This window comes from Acomys russatus, chromosome 18 (genome assembly GCF_903995435.1).
Source record: "Acomys russatus chromosome 18, mAcoRus1.1, whole genome shotgun sequence".
Taxonomy (NCBI): domain Eukaryota; kingdom Metazoa; phylum Chordata; class Mammalia; order Rodentia; family Muridae; genus Acomys; species Acomys russatus.
In genome coordinates this window covers 42,167,659-42,182,526 of record NC_067154.1, presented here as the reverse complement: position 1 = coordinate 42,182,526, position 14,868 = coordinate 42,167,659, and the positions used below count along the sequence as shown (strand labels likewise).

Below are 14,868 nucleotides of genomic sequence, written 5' to 3'. Positions count from 1 at the left end.
CCCTGAGTTTGATTATTTCCAGGCGTCTACTCCTCTTGGGTGTTTCTGCTTCTTTTTTTTCTAGGGCTTCCAGTTGTGTTGTTAAGATGCTTATGTGCGATGTTTCCAATTTCTTTTTAAAGGCACTTAGTGCTATGAATTTTCCTCTTAGCACTGCTTTCAATGTATCCCACAAATTTGGGTATGTTGTTTCTTCATTTTCATTGAATTTCAGAAACTCCTTGATTTCTTTCTTTATTTCTTCCCTGACCCAGGTGTCATTTAGCAGAGAGTTGTTTAGTTTCCACGTACGTGTAGGCTTTTTGTTATTTCTGTTGTTGTTGAATTGCAGCCTAAGAGCATGGTGATCTGATAGGATACAAGGTATTATTTCAATCCTCTTGTATCTATTGAGGCTTGCTTTGTGACCTACGATGTGATCAATTTTGGAGAAGGTTCCATGGGGTGCAGAGAAGAAGGTGTATTCTTTCTTGTTTGGGTGAAAGGTTCTATAGATATCTGTTAGATCCATTTGACCCATGGCATTGGTTAATGGTGTTATTTCTTGGCTTAGTTTCTGTTTCAATGACTTATCCTTCAGTGAGAGTGGGGTGTTGAAGTCTCCCACTATTATTGTGTGGGGATCGATGTGTGGTTCAAACTTTTTTAGGAGATCTTTTACAAATGTGGGTGCCCTTGTATTGGGAGCATAGATGTTCAGAATTGTGATGTCATCTTGGTTGACTTTGCCTTTGATGAGTATGAAGTGTCCTTCCTCATCCCTTTTGATTAATTTTGGTTGAAAGTCTATTTTGTTCGATACTAAAATGGCTACGCCTGCTTGCTTCTTGTGACCATTTGCTTGGAATATTTTTTCCAACCTTTTACCCTGAGGTAATGCCTTTCATTATGGGTGAGATGTGTTTCTTGAATGCAGAAGAATGTTGGATCTTGTTTATGTACCCACTCAGTTAGTCTGTGTCTTTTTATTGGAGAATTGAGGCCATTGATGTTGAGAGATATTAATGACCAGTGACTGTTAAGAGTCTCAATTTTGATGTTGTTTCCAGTCGAGCGTTTGTGTAGTTGTGTTTTTGCCATGGGATAGTTATCTATTTCCTGGATAGTTTTGGTTGTAGCTTGACCCTTTGGGATGGAGTTTTCCTTCTAATACCTTCTGTAAAGCTGGATTTGTGGATAGGTACTGTTTGAATATGTTTTTGTCATGGAATATTTTGTTTTCTTCATCAATGGTTATTGATAATTTTGCTGGGTAAAGTAATCTGGCCTGGCATCTGTGGTCTCTTAGGGTTTGCAGGATCTCTGTCCAGGCCCTTCTGGCTTTTATGGTCTCTGCTGAGAAGTCGGGTGTAATTCTGATAGGTTTACCATTAAATGTTATTTGGCCTTTTTCCCTTGAAGCTTTTAGTATTTTTTCTTTGTTCTGCATGTTTTGTGTTTTGATTATTATGTGGAGGGCAGTTTTTCTTTTCTGTCCAATTCTATTTGGTGTTCTGTAGGCCTCTTGTATGTTTATAGGCATTTCTTTCTTTAGATTGGGGAAATTTTCTTCTATGATTTTGTTGAGAATAGTTTCTGGGCCCTGGAGTCTGATGTCTTCTCTTTCTTCAATGCCTATTATCCTCAAATTTCTTCTTTTCATGGTGTCCTTAATTTCTTGGATGTTTTGTGTCAGGAGTTTTCCAGATTTGGCATTTTCTTTAATGGTTGATTCAATATCTGTGATTGTATCTTCTAGCCCTGAGATTCGTTCTTCCATCTCTTGGATTCTGTTAGAAAAGCTCACCTCTGTGTTGCTCGCCTTTTTCTCTGAGGTCTCACGTTCTCGTTTTTCTTCTGTCTGTGTGTTTATCATTGAATCCATTTTCATTTTCAGATCTTGAACTGATTTTTTTTATTTCTTTCATCTGATTTTTTGTGTATTCCTGAGTTTCTTCCATTGCCTCTTTATAGGTCTTCAGAGCTTGAACCGTTTTATTTATTTCTTTCATCTGGTTGTTTGCATTTTCCTGCAATTTTTCCAGTTCCACTCTATGTGCTTCTTTTATGTCTCTCACCTGTTTGTCTGCGTCTTCCTGTATTTGATTAAAAATTTTATTTGTTTCCTCCATTATCATCCTCATTACTAAGGATTTGAGGTTATTTTCTTGTATTTCCGTTGTATTTGAGTTCTCTGGGTTGTTTTCTTTGGGATAGCTGGAAACTGGAGACGCCATGTTGTTTTGGGGTTTTTTGCGTATGCTTTTTCATTGTCCTTTAGACATCTTGCCGTCTTTGTTTTTGTTGGGTAGCTTCCAGAGTTGGATGGAGGGTGTCTGACGGTAGATTCACTTATTTTCTCATGATTTCCCTAGGCTGGGAGCTCAAAACTTCACTGGTGTGGATGTTAGGAGGTTAGCCCTGTTGTTCTGGTCTCTCACAGCCAGTGATCTTCAGCCCGCCTGCGCTGTGGATCCTGCAATTGTTCTGGGTCTCTGAATGAGCGTTGGGTCAGGCCAAGGTATCCACAGCCTTCTTTGTTCCCCGCCAAGTCCAGCCAGGAACACTGGGCCTGAACCACGGGCTGAACTCAGCTAGATTCTCAAGGCCTGAACCGTCTGCCGAGCTCAGCTAGCGATTCTGGGCCCAAAATGCGCACAGGGTCCAGCCAAAATTTTTGGGCTGGGACTACGCACCAAGCTCCGCTAGGGCCTTTTGGCCCAAAGTGCGTGCTGTGGTCAGTTATTGACTCAGGGCCCGAACTGACTACCAATCTCAGCCAGGGACTCTGGATTCAAACTGCACACTGTGTCCAACCAGAGTCTTAGAGCTGGTGGAACCGAGAGCTCTGTCCAGCCTGCGCCACAGCAGGAGAACTGCGGCTGCTCTGAGTTAGCGCCAGTGGTGGGACCAAGTGCTCAGTCCAGACTGTGTCACCGCAGGGGAGCTGCTGCTGAGCTGAGGTGGTGCCTAGGATGGAACTGGGCACTCTACCAAGCCTTCGCCAGAGCAGGAGAACTGCGGCTGCTCTGAGTTAGCGCCTGTGGTTCAACCAAGTGCTCCACCCAGACTGTGTCACCGCAGGGAGCTGCCCCTGAGCTGACGTGCTGCCTAGCGTGGAGCTGCACACTCAACTAAGCCTGCGCCACAGCAGGGGAGCTGTGGCCACGCAGAGCTAGTGCCTCGGGCAGAATTGCTTGCTGGGCTGGGCCAGTACCCGGGACTCTGGGGCCGAACTGTCCGCCAAGTCCAGTCTGGGTCCGAAGGCTCCACGCAACCCAAATCCTGTCCCGAGTCCCCTCTTCCGCAGCAACTCCCACCAGCCACCACACCAATCGCCTCCACCGGAAGGCTATGAGCTGCAAACCTCAGCCACCACTGCTGGTGCCGCTGGTGCTGCTGCCTCTGCCGCTGCCGCTCCGACCAGAGAAAATCCACGCTCCTCCCGTGTGCAGGGGCACGCAGGTCCTCCATACCCTGGTCCCTCCGAACCGTGGAGCACTCCCGCTGTCTGATGTTCGGACCTCGGTGTTCCTGGCTCAGAAATCTGTGCAATTCCCTGAATTGTTCAATGGAGCCTCCAAACAAGGTCCACACTGCTCGCCGCCATCTTGAAAAACCGCCCATGGTAATATTTTAAATAAAACATTCTTCTAATGTATCTATAATGAACATGCAATACTCCCGAAAAACTGACAAGAATCGTATCAAAGTGTACCAAGTGCACTGTGAATGCGCCTGTGTCGGCATGTTCACTTTTTTCCTTCTATTTTTGTTTTATGTTTGATGAATTGCCATTGAAAATATTTTCAAACAGATGCCTTTGGAGTCCACATTCAATTTTCCAGCTCCTTGGGGTCATAAGTTGATACTGAAAGTTTCTGTGGAATGTACTGGTATTGAGTACATGGAATTTGGCCATCTTCCCAATTCACAGATCAGGAGGAAATGACACAGAGACTAGTTGTATCTGAGCACCACCCATGCTACATCCAGCAATGAGTCTGGCCACATGGTACCATTGCTAATGCTGATAACATGAAGTCTCTGGCCTTGAACTCTCTGCCCTCCCTTGCATGTGCTGACACAGTCTCATGCCAGGAGCAATCTGGAAAATGATTTCTGGAAATCAATTCTATTAAAATAACGTGCTGAAACAGTTTGGCTACTTTCTCCACCTGCCCCATTGTGCTCTCTCATTGGTGGTCTAAATAGGAACCTATCGGGCCAATTCTTTGTCTTTCATTGCTTTCTCTATTTTCATCCTATAGAGGAACATGGTGATATATTTAATGGACCATTAATCTGGACTTCACACCTGGGTCCCAATCCCGGCGCTGTCACTGGTTGATGTGCAACCTTGGGCAAGGGAAGCATCTTTTGGTGGTTCAGCTTCCACAGCTATTGGACAGATTGATGCCCACGACTCCCACTCCGTGATGAAGAGGAGTAAGTGGGACAGCAGGGAAAAGAAGTTAAGACAACGGGCTGGGGGACCAGCTCAATCGGTAGAGTGATTGCTTAGCATGGAGAAGCCCTGTTGTCAATCACCACACTGCATATGCCAGGTGTAGTGGGGTAGGCCTGTACTCCTAGCACTTGGGAGGAGGATGGAGAATCAAAAGGCCACGGTCATCTTCTGCTATATCGCAAGTTGGAGGCTGGCCTGGGCTCCCTCAGACGCTGTAGAGATAGAAACAGACTGACGAATGACAAGCAAAAACAAAATGAAACAAACCCCCCAAATGTTAAGACATCGAGAACAAATACTCGGTGAATGTTAGCTACTGTCACGGCCACAGTGTTTCTAAGCTGCCCAACGCTTTCAAATTTGAGGCTATCTTTGGCTATAGTGACATTTCTGTGAGTGGCAGAAACTGATGACCACACCCTTGGAGTTCTACCTCTGTGGTAGCCACTGGATAATCAGTCTTTACAACAGTTACAGGAGTCAACGGTATTTTCTACTTTACAAAGGAAGACACTGAATCTAACCAATACCTGTCTTTTCCAGGCCACATGTATCCCATCTTTAAATGCCTTCTTAATCACATTCCAAAATTCACAGTTGAGGTTCCCATCAAGCCTCCCGTCCACCTTTACTTTATTGTATTTGCTACTAGAGGGGTTATTTGGAGAACCCCAGATAAACAGCATGTGGTGAGACACTCCGGCAGTAATTTTGTAGCCAAAGTTCTTGTAAATAGGTTTTGTTCCATATTGGCGATCAGTCCCCTTTGGAACGTCATGTCATCTTGATTTTGAATTTCAACTCAGGATAGAAGGTTTGTTAAATTACTCCCTTTTTCCATTCTAGTCGCTAGTTCTGTGTTAATGACTACCTATTATGGACCCATTGCCCCTAACCCCCACGATCGTCCTGTGTTTGCCCAGGCCTAGGCATTCATAACAAAATCCACCTGGTTACTTGAGACTCTGCCTAATGGCTATTGGATTCTTTAATGTGCTACTGGCCAAGGCAGATTTTGTCCCTCCTGCAGTATCTCTGGATCAGCAGCATGCTCTCTCAATTAGCTGTCAGGCTTACAAGTCCTTTCACATCTGCATATCTTGCCAAAACAAAAACTCCTGTATTAGAATCTGAAGTCTGCTCATGGCAAAATATTCTTACCTCTCTCAGTGTCCTCGTCCTGCTGACAGGAATTTCTCATAACCCATTGTAAAAGGAGAGATGCAGGTTTCATCTAGGACCCAACTTCCATTACCATAGGAGTGTTCCATCACTGAACTGGTGGGAGCCCCAGCATTGATCCAGATGGGGGATGAGAGCCCAGTGACCATTGCCACTTCGGTGCCAAAGCTAAGATGAAAGTGTCTCACGTTGTAATAATATATGTATAAAATTGTACTAACTTCTCAGACCTTTATGTTTAAATATTTTCTATCAGATGTCAAAGAGATGAAGATGGCTTCAGAAAACAACATGAACCTAATAGCGAAGTTAGTTCTTCAACTGTGTAAGAAAATGGCATTATTTGAAATTCTCTTGCCTGGTTCTCATAAAACTGAAAGAGGCAAAAAATAACTACTTATTTGCATATAAAACAGCTACATAAAATTGGTCTATATCTTATCTTGTGTGATAAACACAAGGGAAAAGGAAATATCAATTGGTGTGTGTAGTTTATATTGAAATCTTATTAAAATCAAATTATGCATTTTCATTCCAGAAGCCTCCCAACTAATAAAATACCATAGCCTTTTTGTTTGGAAAAATGTTCTCCAAGCTCAGGTGGTAAGAAGCCACTTCTCTGTATTTATATAAACTATTGATTACGTCAAGAAGCAAAATATTTGATTAAATTGTCTCTCTGTCTGTCTGTCTGTCTGTCTCTGTCTCTGCCTCTGTCTCTGTCTGTCTCTCTCTCTGTGTCTCTGTCTCTGTCTCTCTCTCTCTTTCTCAGTTTTTGAGACAGGCTTTCTCTGTCCTGGACTCTCTCTGTAGAACAGGCTGGCCTTGAACTCACAGAGAGCCACCTGTGTATGCTTCTCTGAGTGCTGGGATCACAGGAACACACCACTGTACCCATCTACATAAACGGTATTTCTTAGCCTATTGGGAAGTGTGGTTCTGTGCAAGTGCCACAATTTGGATCATTGGTAAATACTATTTGAGGCAAGCTTTCAGATTAGAATTGACTGCATGACAATTTTTTTAAATAATATTTTTTTATTAATTTATTCTTGTTATATCTCAATGGTTATCCCATCCCTTGTATCCTCCCATTCTTCCCTCCCTCCATATTATCCCATTATTCCCCTCCCCTATGACTGTTCCTGAGGGGGGTTACCTCCCCCTGTATATGCTCATAGGGTAGCAAGTCTTTTCTTGGCAACCTGCTGTCCTTCCTCTGAGTGCCACCAGGTCTCCCCCTCCAGGGGACATGGTCAAATGTGAGACACCAGAGTACGTGAGAAAGTCATATCCCACTCTCCACTCAACTGTGGAGAATGTTCTGACCATTGGCTAGATCTGGGAAGGGGTTTAAAGTTTACCACCTGTATTGTCCTTGGCTGGTGCCTTAGTTTGAGCGGGACCCCTGGGCCCAAGTCTGCCTATCATAATGTTCTACTTGTAGGTTTCTAGGATCCTCTGGATCCTTCTACTTTGCTATTCTCCCATGCTTCTCTCATTTAGAGTCCCAATATGATGTCCTCCCCTCTGTCCCAGTTTCCTGGTAAGTGAAGACTTTCGTGGGACATGCCCCTTGGGCTAGTATGCAGATATAAGTGAGTATATACCATTTGATTCTTTCTGCTTCTGAGTTAACTCACTCATTATGATAATTTATAGCTCAATCCATTTATCCACAGATTTAAACAGCCTAAGTGTCCCTCAGTAGAAGAATGGATAAAGAAACTGTGGTACATATACACTATGGAATACTACTCAGCTATTAAAAACAAGAAATTCTCAAAATTTGTGCATGAGAATTTTTTTAATGGGTAACTAAAAGGTATTGCTTACTAGAATTTATGCTAAATATTTTTGTTTATAGAATTATCACATTTGATCTTTACAATCATGCAAAAAAAATCCTCAACTGGGAAGTATCTGGCTTGAGTTTTAGAGAACATGCATGTAATACCCACTCAGAATAAATAGAAAATAAATTGCCTCCCCCTTCGTTGAAGAACTAATAGCAACCAAGATCTTCAGTGGATTCCAAGATAAGATGCTGAGAGCTGGTTAGGAGTAGATGGATACACAGGTCCATGGCTGACTTTACTTCAAATGTTTGTAGACTCTATCCAAACTCTCTAGCTGGTCCTCGCAAGAAAATTCAGCCAATATTATAATCTGCCACAATCATAAAAGGATCCCTAATCTTATTTGCACACACAAAAAAAGCTGTTTGAAAAAGGCTCTTATGAAAAGTAGGCTGGTCTTAAGCTTGCTGTATGTTATTAAAGATGACCTTGAACTTCTGATCTTCCTGTTTCACCCTCCCAAGTGTTGGAATTATAAGCATTCATTAACATACCTGACTAAATATAAATTTTAATATGAATTAGTGTTAAAGATTGATACAATTTAATGAAATATAAACTGTGTCTTGAAAGTCTTGGCAAATTGATAGAATCTTGATAAAGAAAGAGGAGGAAAGGAAAGAAAGCTCTTGGCTGAATGAGCTTTTCTTTCTTTCTTTCTTTCTTTCTTTCTTTATTGGAACAGAGTTTTTTGTCTTTTTTTTTTTTTTTTAGTGCCCATTAACTATTATGTCCCCAAAATGGCACACCCTGTGGAGAATTCATGATAACTCATTAGCCTTTGGTCTGCAAGTCTTTCCATTAGTCTTTTTTTATTCTATCCTCTCTTTCCTACTATGGATATTATTGATGGCTTCCTTTTTTTTTAATTAAAATTTTTTTTAAAATTTTAATTAAAAAAATTTTTAAATTTAATTTTATTAATTTATTCTTATTACATCTCAATGGTTATCCCATCCCTTGTATCCTCCCATTCTTCCCTCCCTCCCATTTTCCCCTTACTCCCCTCCCCTATGACTGTGACTGAGGGGGACTTCCTCCCCCTTTATATGCTCATAGGGTATCAAGTCTCTTCTTGGAGCCCGTTATCCTTCCTCTGAGTGCCACCCGGTCTCCCCATCCAGGGGACATGGTCAAATATGAGGCACCAGAGTTCGTGTGAAAGTCATACCCCACTTTCCACTCAACTGTGAAGAATGTCCTGTCCATTGGCTAGATCTGGGTAGGGGTTTGAAGTTTATGGCCTGTATTGTCCTTGGCTGGAGCCATAGCAGCCTGTTAGGGAAACCAACATAGGAGGTCATGGACATATCTGTCCTCCATTTGAGGTCAAGAATTCTATGATAACACTATTTTTGTTTGTTAACAGAATTACATCATACATACTCACAACTTGAATGATTAAGTGAAGAATGAAATAGTCTTTGGCTAAAAGTCAAGTATAATTCTAGGTCTATTTGGCAGTGAAGGGAATTTCCACACATTCTAGACAGTAATTCTCTTCCCCCTTTGAACCTCTGAGCAGGAAATCTTTGTGTGGATGCTGGTTGCTGCATGAAGGACCACTAGGTAAAACTTTAATATGAGAAGCTATAGTGTATTAGTCAGGGTTCTCTAGAAGAATAGAAGTGATAGAACAAATCTCTTTCTATAATATCAAAAGGGGGTTTTGGCAGTACAGGCCTGTTTGAATCTATCCCTATGCTCTATACCAGACTATGTAGCTATGAGGACTGCTTCAGTATACTTTTCCCCCCTTTATGATGACCAAAATCAATATGAAGATCTGATGGAAAATGAACAGGAGACTTGAAATGGGGATTTATTAAAGTGGCTTTCAGGCTGTGGTCTGGCATCTCCTGACTGGAGGGCAGAGAATCTTGTAGTTGTTCAGTCCATGAGGCGAAATGGATTGGATGGTCTCTAGTCTATGTTGGAAAGCCAAAGAAGTAGGCTTTAATACCACAGAAGGAATGCTTCAGCGACAGGACAGATGAGCTTGCCAGGGAAAGTGAGGGCAATCAGAGAAAGAACAAAGGCTTCCCTCTTACAAGCCATTTTATGTTGGGGGACACTAGAAAATACGGCCCAGATGTAAGGTGAGTATTCTGACCTCAGATGACCTATATTTTGGGTGAGTCTTTTGTTCTCAAATGATCCATATTTATAATGGGTCTTCTTACCTCAAATGCTGACTTAGGATGGGTCTTCTCACTTTAATGATTCAGTCACAAAAAGTCCACCTGTGTTCACCTGCTTGCATCCTAGTTAATCACAGGTATTGTCAAGTTGGCAACCACAATCAAGCATTATAAGTAGTAACAGAGACTTTGAAAACAAGGAATAATGTTGTAATTATGAATTTGGTATGGAAAACTGTGGTGATCTGGGGGATGGAATGACAGTGAAGTGTTAAAAAGAGCAATGCAACATAATAACAGTGGAAAACTATTGACATTTGGCCAGATTTGGCCTAGTACCTGTTTGTTTAAATAAAAGTTTATTGGAGCACAGCCATGTCTTTTTAGCCTATACATTGTCTGTGGTTGTTTTTATCCCACAACAGCAGAGTTAGACATTGAAAGAGCTACCTATATTAACCATCAGGCATTGATAGATAGTACTTATAATCAATAGGATACAGCTTGGAGTAGGCAAGTAGAAGACCAGATTACTCTGGAAGTAGAATAGTTGTTTGTGTATATCTGGTAATACCAGCATTTTCAGGTCTGGTTCTTACCTCTTCCATCCCTCTCACTAATCACTCTCCTCTCCACAGCCTTTTGGTCTAATAATGTGTTTATATGAATAGTTTGAGGGCATAAAAAAGCCTTAGAGGGGCTGGAGAGATAACTGTAGTTAAGAACACACAGTCTTCTTTCAGAAGACTCAGGTCTCCAGCATCCATACCAGGCACCTCACAGCTCTCTGTAACCCCAACTCTGGGGGATTCTGATATCCTCTTCTGTATTCTGAAGACACCTGAACTAACATGCACACAGTCACACATGGGTACAATAAAATATTTAAAACAACTGCCATAATCAAGGTGTAGACCAAAAGGTGTGCTATCTGGCCAAAGAGTCATAGGGTTTCAAGATACTGTACTGCTCTTTCTAAGATTTCCTTCTCTTGCCTTTGCACTTTTGCTTCCCCATCTCCTCTTTCCATTGTTTTCACTCCTACACATCTCATTTCTGTTGTTTTTTCCTTATGCCATTTGTTTCTTCTCTTCTTTTATTAAGGATTGTAACTACCCATACTTGTGGCCAAGTCAAAAGTATGGCTCCAATGTATTGAACCATGGCTATGTCTTCTTCCAAGGTTAGACTTTCCATTTTCTTTCTTTCTTTCTTTCAGTTTTTGTTTGTTTGTTTGTTTGTTTGTTTCAAGACAGGGTTTCTCTGTGTAGCCTTGGCTGTCCTGGACTTGCTTTGTAGACCAGGCTGGCCTCAAACGCACAGGATCCACCTGCCTCTGCCAACCAACTGCTGAGATTAAAGGTGCAGACTTTTCATTTTCAATATCACATCTTCCTGGTGCATAGCCTACCTCAAGAAGACAGACTCCCATGGTGGAGTTCACACTAAATCCACCCATGTCCCTTATTTGGGCTGCATCTAGCTATAGCAGTTTATGTGAGTGTCACCACCTGCAGTTTAAATAATGGACAATTTCACTGGCTCAGCATAGCCTCTGGCTTTTATGTCACATTTCTTTTCTCCCTCCTATGAAGAAATGCCTATTTTCCCCTCCAGGTTATTACAAATCTAGTCACTATTACAGAGTCACAATTTTCCAGTCCCTTTGGTTCTGCTAGTATTGATTTTAAGCCCCATTTTACTTACATTGCTTTTAAAGTCACACGTGGGCATTTTAATTCATTCAGGTAACTTGATGAAAGAACATTGTGTTCCTAATACTCAACAAACATCGTTTCCTCCTTTGAAATTCCCATTTTAATTAAGTCGTCTATAATTTCATTTTTTTCTGTAGTGCTTCCAATAAAGGAGCTGGGCAAGGTGATTATTACACACCTTCTACCTTCCGCCACATTTACTAGCATTTACCTTGTGCAGCCAAAATAAAGAGATGGTGGGCAATTAACATATATCCAAACATAAACCCACAACTGTGTTCCCATGCACCTCGGGCCCAAGCTCAATTCAATTGCCATCTCCTCTTTGCCCTGCAGATGAACACGCCATTAAAAAACTGTAAATCTTTTTTTTTTTTTGCAAAGGTTAAATTATTACTAAAATAAAAGTAAAAGACCTACTATGAGCAAGTAAGAATGTAACAACACATTTGAAGCAGCAGCACAATTATCTCCAGTGGTATGCACCCACTAAAATAGCAGATTACAGTACATTGAAATGTTAAAGGGCATTTCAACCACAAAGACAATGATGACATGTAGAAGGTCTAAGCTGAGTGTTTATCACAAGGTGATTTTAGTGGTTTTCACAGAGTGACTTAAATGATGGAAACTGTGACTCTTGTTTTTCTTTTCTTTTCTTTCTTTCTTTCTGTCTTTTTTTGTTTGTTTGTTTGTTTTTTGTTTTTTGAGACAGGGTTTCTCTATGTTATCTTGGCTGTCCTGGAAGCACTTTGTAGACCAGGCTGACCTCAAACTCATGGTGATCCACCTGCCTCTGCCTCCCGAGTGCTGGGACTAAAGGGGTGCGCCACCACGCCCGGCTTAAAACTGTGACTGTTGTAAGACAGAATCTCATGGGTTTCTAGTTTGGAAAGAAATCTTCTTTAATGGCCATCTGGGATATCTTATTTATTCTATGAATTTCTGACCTGCTTTGACTAATTTCACAAAACTAACATTTAGAATGGCTGACAGGAAAGATTGGGGCATTCATTGTACACCAATCTTCTTCTTCTTCTTTTTTTTTTTTTAAACCCTTGAACTCCCTTGAATTGAGCAAGGCTTGAGCAAATATTATTTGTATGGATTCTGATTTTATAATCAGTGTTTTAATGAACATCCTTGTACATAATTTTTCTATAGAGTGAATCTAAAGAAAAGGAACTTGAGGTTAAAAGGTAGACTTCTTTTTTATTTTTGATACTTTTTTGCAAATATGCACATTAGTGAGCTTGAAGTATGCTAAAACATGGCTCAGGCAGTGGAGTACTTGCCATGCACACGTCACAACTCAGATTTGATTCTCAGAACCTGGGCACAAGTTGGGTATGGTGACACCCACTTATAATCTCAGTGGTTGAAGGTAGAGTCAGGCAGACCTGTGCTGGCCATTGGTCAGCCACCCGAGCCAAGTCAGCAGGCCACAGGCCAGTGAGAGAGCTTGTGGATAACTCCATAGGAGTGTCACCTCAGATCAGCTTCGGGCTCCCACATGTTCATGCCAACATGCCCACGAGCATTTGCAAATGAGTGTGCAGTTGCAGACACATGAGCATGCACAAACATCCATCCCACCCAAAGAAAAAGAAGGAAAAGAAAATGGGAAACCATTTAGATATCTCTTTATTTACATATCTATTACATATTTATTTACACACCTATTGACATGTAAAGATATTTTTCCACTCCTTTCCAGCAGGGATCTAGTATTTGTACATTTTAAGGATAGCGCTCTAGTTGTTTTTTACTAAGTTGTGTCTTTTTTATGAAAATGATGTAGGAAATAATGTATATTCTTACAATTCACAAATAGATCTTACCCCACATGACAGGTAAGAAGTTTTTATTTGCTTAACTTTTGTATTTCTCTTAAGACACTAAGTTCATACTACCTGGTTCTAAGCTTTTTCTACAAAATTGGTCATACCAATAACAAACTATCAGGACTACCCACTAGAAATTAGGTTGTTGTTTTCACTATTATTTCTTGAGCAAGTAGACGTCACGTTGGAGGCTTATATCTCTGGAGTTTGCTTCACTCCTTGGTAATTGGAAGATATAATTTTCTCTATCCATTTTAGTCCTAAGGCCAGATATCTACTCTGATTTTTGTACAAAAAATTTTTTACAGTGTTTTTCTATTTGATTCCTAGAAAGAGTAAGATGTGTCAGTTGTTGAATATAGTTTGAAAACACCTGTTTCCTGTAGGAAGAAAGAGACAGTAAAGTAACTTTGAGTAGCCCACTTGAGCCTAGACCAGTGTGTCTACCACTAAACCCAGTGAAGCGGACTCTATTCCCTAATGGAAGTGAGAACAATCTTGCAGCATATGCCTGCATTTAAAATCATTTGAGTAGTACAGTAAGAGGACACCAAGAGCAATAATCATTTAGGTACGAAATGTGACATTAACTTTCTTCCACTTTCAACATAAACAGCACATTTATGGTTCACTTAAAACTAAAAGGTAATTTCCTCCTAATGAATGAAAGGGTTGTTAAAAAGTGCCCTGCTATAGGAAGAGTGGTGACTAAATCCTTCTAATGGGATTATGCACACTAGATTCTTATTACCATAATTAGCGTTTCCTGTTATGGGTTTTGTGGGTTTGCATTCTAGAAGAGTGCTTGCTAAATCAATAGCCAACTCATCAGGGTCTGATAAAAGGTTCAGGCCAAGTAAACTTTCCCTATGGATGTAAAATAAATGACCATAAATTATCAGGCATGTAGATTTTGTTTTCTTGTGCTCTCGCAGAGCTAGAACTCACCCAGAATATCTACATTTTTTCAGAAATACAATTATATTATATGTAAAGGATAGATGCCCCCAGGAAATCAAAAATATCAAAGAAAGTGAGATTGTGTTGCTGTCTTTTTTATCTCTTCCCCATTTTCCTGATTTTCTGTAATCCTCTTAGGAACCCCTCCTGTATTGTAGCATAGGAAGTGTATGGCATCCAGGATTCTTCTGAGCTCTCAGTGTGTGCAGAGGAGCTGTCAGCACTCTCTGAAGGAAACAAGACACTGGAATATACAGTATTCTATAATACTGTATATAATATATAATACAGTATATAGTATATAATACTGTACATTTACATGCATATATGTATATGTATACATATTTGTACATAACTGGAGAACTTCAGTAACTTGACTAAAGTGATTTACTACTGACAAATAGAGAGTGGAGTTGGGGGTGCAGTTTCGTTGGAGAAGTGCCTGGCTAGCATGCACCAGGTTTTGGTTCTGTACCCGGCACTGTGTAAAACTGTCGTGGTACTGCACACCTGTCATCCCAGTACTTAGGAATTCAGAAGCAAGAGCCTCAGAAATTCAAGTTTAGCTTTATATGCATAGAAAGTTCACTAGCTAATTGCTTTCACTAGTTTCTGGCCAATTTTCATCAACTTGATCCAAGGTAGAGTCTCCTGAGAAGAGGGAACCTCAACTGAAGAATTTCCTCCATGAGGTTGTCTGTGCTGATGTCTGTG

General features: G+C 40.9%; 1 non-coding gene across 1 annotated transcript; it reads right to left on the bottom strand.

Moving 5' to 3' along the window:
• Window positions 1-9,172: 9,172 nt before the first annotated feature.
• Window positions 9,173-9,301, bottom strand: LOC127202449 (small nucleolar RNA SNORA61). Its single transcript, XR_007832325.1, has one exon. It is a non-coding gene; the product is annotated as a small nucleolar RNA SNORA61 (small nucleolar RNA).
• Between the last annotated feature and the right edge of the window lie 5,567 nt (window positions 9,302-14,868).